Genomic DNA, 6,186 nt, shown 5'->3' with positions numbered 1-6,186 from the left:
CACCAGTCAAAAGCTGAGCCCTACTTTATATCGCTATTGTTTTAAAACAAGAACCCTCACATACAGCGTAAGTGCCACTTCTCCCTTTCACTTTTGTTGGTAAAATAAAAAAAGTGTCCCTTCTTAATTTCGGAAGCAAACATATTTCAGACGCTTTTAAGCCTTTGGTTTCTTGTCTCCATTAACGGGGAACAAAAGACAGATCAATTTTTTCACTAATAATTTTCCTTCAAAGAGCATTCTGCACGTTCGGTTTCTTAATCAAAGGGTACTATCTAGAACCATTTTATATTAGGAGGTTTCAGTTGTATTAATTATGGAAAATCTTAGTTCTCTTTCTCTCCTTAAGCAGTTTTGCAGAGAAAGTGGCGGGCTTCACGTTCGAGAAGGGTTAATGTTCATGTTTCTTTTTAGAGGATCATCATAAATATAACGCTAAGCAGTGCTTGATCCAAGACAACATTGTTTCTTTCTTCAGCCTGTTGTAAATTTCTTGCTGAGAGTTTGAGTTTGTGTTTGTCCAATGCAAAAGAAGAATATGCTCTGCAAATTGCTATAAGGTTTTATTTATCCAGAATATAAAAAAAATAAAAATAAAATAAAAATAAAAAACAGGTTTCTAAATAAGTTTAATACTATGCTAGCTAACCGATAGACAAATCTTCTATTCTATATATATCTTAATTAGATCATCAAGAACATTTCCTTAATAGTGATATTAATATATCGATCGTAAAACTCGGTTTTATTTATATAACAGAAGCACTAGTCAGGTAATTAAAGCATCAAACGAGTAATATTGAAAAATCATGGTCAAACAGACTGAGATGAGTAGCAGCACTCTCTCTAAAGGCCACCTCGTACTTTTTGTAACACTCAGCCCCACACCAAGCCCGCGTTCTATAAATATTTTTATAGGTAAATATGTATGGAAAGCCAACTTAAGTTAAATTTACAAGTAATTTTGAATAGATCACGTGGCCAAAATTTATTTTGGTGGAATATGGAGTTTTATTGGGTTTGATAATTAGGTTAAAACCATGCAATATTTTAGGGACCAAGTGGAATCTAATTATTTGGTAATTAACCCGAAAAAGTTTATGGGACGAGTTAGATTGTTTTAGAATTTGAGTCGAGGCCTATAATTAGTATTTATTAAATACTCGACCCATGAAAATACGAACAAACCAAAAGAGAGTTTTGAACTGCTCTAAACCCACTTGTTAAGTCCTACACTATCCAAGATGAGGGCCCAAAACTCCAAACTTGTGAGTACTAAGGATCAGACCTCATGCCATGCACATCTCCACACCTAGCACGTCTCCTTCTCACTAGGGGTTTTAGCAACAACTATATATGCGCGCGCACACACACACGTTAGAATACACAACCGTTTCTTCCCTAGAATAGGGTTGCCACTCATCTCCATTGAAGCTCCCCTCCCATGCACGTTGCTACACCGAGGACAACCAAAACCAGCCGCCATCCAACGCCAGTTGCACATCCTCTCCATCACGGAAGCCCAACCCCATGTACATCCATCTCACGAAACCATCTCCCTACGTGAAGTCTAGTAGCCCATCTCCCTACGTGAAGTCTAGTAGCCCATCTCCCCTTCTTCAGCCACCATGTCGCAACCTCCTCCCTTTGCTTACCCATGTGCAATGCCAAAAGTCCTCCACAGTAGTGCCCCTGTACTACCAACCCACACTAAACCTCTATCATCCCCAGTTTCCCTACACCAAAACAAAGTATTTGTTCCCCACCGTGAGCCACAAAGCCATCGCCACCCTCCTCCGTTTCTCCACCACTGGAAATAACAACACGACTGATTCGTCAGAAGGCAAGCCTCGCCACTACATTTAGGGAAGCCACCGCATGTTGCCAACCCCTCCACATCGCCTCCACTTGCACAGAAAGTGTCATCGGGCACTTCACACCACTCTAGGTCCTCTCGGTAAGCCCACGTCAAAACCTCCTTAATCCTCTGCTCCTTTGCTACTCAAGCTAACAATTTCAATCTCTCTCACGTTATTCTCTCTCTCTCTCTTTGTGCTTTGCCATCGTGCTCCACCATCGACCTCATATCAGCCACCATTTCGCTGCTCGCTGCCTCTCCCTCGGTGAGTGTCACACGGTCTTTCCTAGGGGTGTAAATCGATTTGGTCCGGCTCGGAGGGATGATGGACTGAAACTTTTTGTCAATAATTTTTCTGGATCGGACAGAACTAATCACCCCTAGTGGACCAGACCGGACTGTTAGCTATTGGTCCGGTTGGTCCATATCGGCCCGAGCTAGTTTCAAATGGGGGCCCAATCATACAAAAATGCCTAACATTCTTGCAATATACAAAAAAGCCCACAATGTATATTGGTTCGTTAGTATAAAAGAAGCCTAGAATGTTTATTATTTTGAATAATACCACTATTTACCTTTATTTGCACATTTTTTACTTAAAAATAACCTGAAGAATAGTTGTTCAAGATATCAAAATTGATAATTATATATAGTTAATTAATGATTATATATTTAACATTTTATATTGTCAATAGTCATTGTTTAGATGAAAATTACATAATTCACTTATGTAACTACTATACAAAATAATATATATAATTTATTAAAAAATATTTAAATATATATATGTAGTTCGGTCGGTCTGGTTCAGTCTGGGGTGAAAGAACCCCACCCTAGGACCAGACCAAAATCCATTCAGTCTCACAAATGGAGGAACAAAATTGACCAAACAAGTTTTTGGTTTGGTTGGTTTTTCCTGTCCGGACCGAAAATTTTACACCCCCTAATCTTTCCCTCTCTTAGGCACCTTTTTTTTGTGTTCCAAAGAGTCCTGCTCCTTTAAATTGGAAATGGACCAGCCTCAAACCCTTTAGGTCAAGTGTATTACCAAAGTGCCTTCTTAATATTTTTTAAATGGGCTTATTTTATGTTGGGCTGTTTTGTTTTAGATTGGGTTGGGCTTGATATAAATTGGACTTGTATTTTAGTTGAATTTTAACAAGGACTATCGATTTATGAAAGGTTAGACTAAGTTAGGAAAATTGACGGAACATCGGAAAATTGAAGTTGGACACATGAACACTAAATTTATGACTTTAGTGAAATTATTTGGTGAAATGTTATAAAAAATTAAAGTATTTTGGGGAGAGTTGATATTTTAGGGTTCCAAGGATTTTTAGACATTAAGGAAGTATAGATTTTGGGGAGAGTACTGCTACATCCACAAAGAAATTATACAAAAATAATCTCATAAACTGACATGGCTTCATCTGATCTATTAAATCTACTTTACAATAAAAATAACTTTATAATCAGACAAACCACATCAAGTCACATCAGTTTCCTTTGTGGCTAGAGTATTTTCTCTGGAATTTTATATCTCAGGTTTTGATTACGAAGTATTTGTTCAATTGAAAATTTTACCCAAGTTACATGACTATTTTATAAGTGATAATTGATATTCCCCTGGCACTGTTGTGAGAAAATTTAGAGAAGTTAAAAACTCCAGGTAAACGGGCTTTCTATACTAGACTTTGTATAAAATGAATGGACTGTGATTGATTTTATGAAAATATACATGTTTTGTTATGAAAGAAAAACTTGAAAACAACCTTAGTCGTTTTATCTGCATTATTCATGAAATTCATATAAAATGAGAAAAATGTTTTCTATCATGACTGGTATAAACATAAGCTATTTTTTGCATTCTAATTCTAAACTGAAAATGAGTGAATATGAAATCTGAGAATTCTTGTATGATTAAGTGAAGATGCTTTAAATATATTTTTTGATCGTGTGAAAATGATATGAATATGTTCATTACTCTATTTCTGGTTCTGATTCGATGATTTTTATTATATATTATGTGATTGTGATGGTACCAACATTTCTCCTTTTCTCTAATATATGGCCCTGCCACGGGAAACAATAATGGCCTCTGGCCCAACCTTGGGTGATAGTGGTGGCCTTCACCCCAGTCACGGGTAATAGTAGTGGTCTTCGACCCTACTATGGGTTATAATTGTGGCCTTTGTTTGAGTGTACAGTGTTTTGCTGATAGAGTGATTGATGTTTTGCTTGACTATTCGTAGATTTGCACAAATCTACCACGGGGGTTAAATATGGCCTATGTTCTGATATGATATGATATGATGATATGCTCAGTTATGCTATGCCAAAGGATTTTCGAATATGAATGTTTTGAACTGTCGCTCTGATATTTTGATAACATGTATTGATTCTGCATTCTAAAACTAAAAATGTTTTGTGATGCATTTTGAACCTTGTAAATGCTCATATTTTCATACTAGTATATATTCTCTGCTTATCAAGTTGTTGATAACTCTCACCCCTTATCTTTACAATATTTTCAGATGATATAAATAATTCAGCAGAGAATCCAGAGTGAGATGCGGGCACAAGTTGTTCAATATAAGGGATAAGTACTAAGATTACTGGAGTGTTATTTAGTAGATTTGATTTATCCTGTTGATTTAGTTTTTTGGGATATTGACACATTTATTAAGACTTTGAGCAGTTATTGATTTATTTGTTGGATCATTTCATTGATAACCTTGTGGAGAATATATATATGAGCCAATCTGGTATCTAATTGTTGTGAATTACTTCTTCCCTGTTGAACTTATTTTGTTCTCAGACAACCCCCACCCGGAGTTTCTACTTTGGTTGGTTCAGGATCATCTTTCGACAAGTAGGTGAGGTACCTGGTAAGTCCCGTGTTAAGCCGAGGTTGGCGTTTAGGGCAGATATAGGTGCAAACCCGAGGGCCGAGAGTGGTAAGTTCGCAGACCCCTGAGATGCGACGGTCGGTGTTGTCCTAGGACAAAATGAGTTGGATAGGTAGATCCAATTCAACAATTAGTTCCAGGTCGGCTATGCCGCCTGACATAGTGAATGAGGAAGACTGTGCTTTTGAAGCAGTTGAGTCTTCTGCTTTGGGATCATGGAAGATTCCAAATCTAGATGTTAAGAAGCTCTATCGAACCAACTGGTTTGAAAGAACTTTGCACACACAACACTGCGTGCGTACTGTTGAACAAACTTATGCTATATCTAAATCCCAAGAAAAATGTTACCTGTTCCCAAAAGAACAGATGGCTAAGTTCTTTCAGGATGGATTTAGATATATACATATTGGATCTGTCCAGATTGCTGCCAAACCTTTAACTAGGAAAGGCATCGATGCATCCGTTCTTTTCTGTTTAAGGGATGCCAGATTCAATCATTTTGAAACAAGTATTCTCGGAATGATCCAATCGTCTTTAACGAACGGACCAGTCCATTTTAATTGTTTTCCTGATTTAACTCTTGCTATTGATGATGATCATATTTCAAAATGTTTAACTTTAAATATTTTGACCTCTGGTTATGATATGCTTGAAGGGAGTAAACCTCTCACTTTGATTTACAGGATTTATTATCGTCTTTTAAAAACGAATTTAAATCCTAGAGCTATTGCAAAACCCATCCAGGGAAAAACTCTACTGATCCAGAGTTCTACCCCAGATGCGGAAGTTTCCACCCCAAGAATGATTTTCTGGAAAGATATAACTCTTCCCAAAGAATGGATCTTGGAAGAAGAAGTTCCTCCAATCGCTATCCCTCGAAACCCTGTTGATAGTTATCCAAGTAACATTCAACAGTATTTGGATGGAACCATTAAAATTTGTTTTGATCAGAATAGATCTCCAGGGCTAAGAAGAAATTCTTATGCTGGATCTAGTTCTTCTTTTGAAGGGTCAGAAATTCCAGTAAGAAGAGACCAAAATCTCAAACAATTTCTGGAAGATTCTGTTAAAACAGCCCAACCTGTTAAACCTGCTTTAAAACTGAAAGGACTCTCTACGTCCTCTCAAGTTACTTCTGCTTTTTACTCAGCACAGGGCGCTGGTTCTTCTAAAAACCAGCCTATTCATAATGAAGCCGATAAAGAAGAGGAATCTTCTGAATCACCCACAGCTTCAGAGATGGTAGCTCCTGTTGCTCCTCAGGTTCATCACAGTCTAACTGTGTTGAATAAACTATTTACGTTTGATCTTGTTTATCTTTTTGAAGAATACAAACTTTCAAAAAATAGTGCTAGGCGAAAAGCCTATCATGCAAAGTATTCTGAAAAAGAAAAGCAACGTGTTAAACGGAAATGGAAA

This window comes from Juglans microcarpa x Juglans regia, chromosome 6S, assembly GCF_004785595.1.
Source record: "Juglans microcarpa x Juglans regia isolate MS1-56 chromosome 6S, Jm3101_v1.0, whole genome shotgun sequence".
Taxonomy (NCBI): domain Eukaryota; kingdom Viridiplantae; phylum Streptophyta; class Magnoliopsida; order Fagales; family Juglandaceae; genus Juglans; species Juglans microcarpa x Juglans regia.
Note: the sequence above shows the minus strand (reverse complement) of the source record.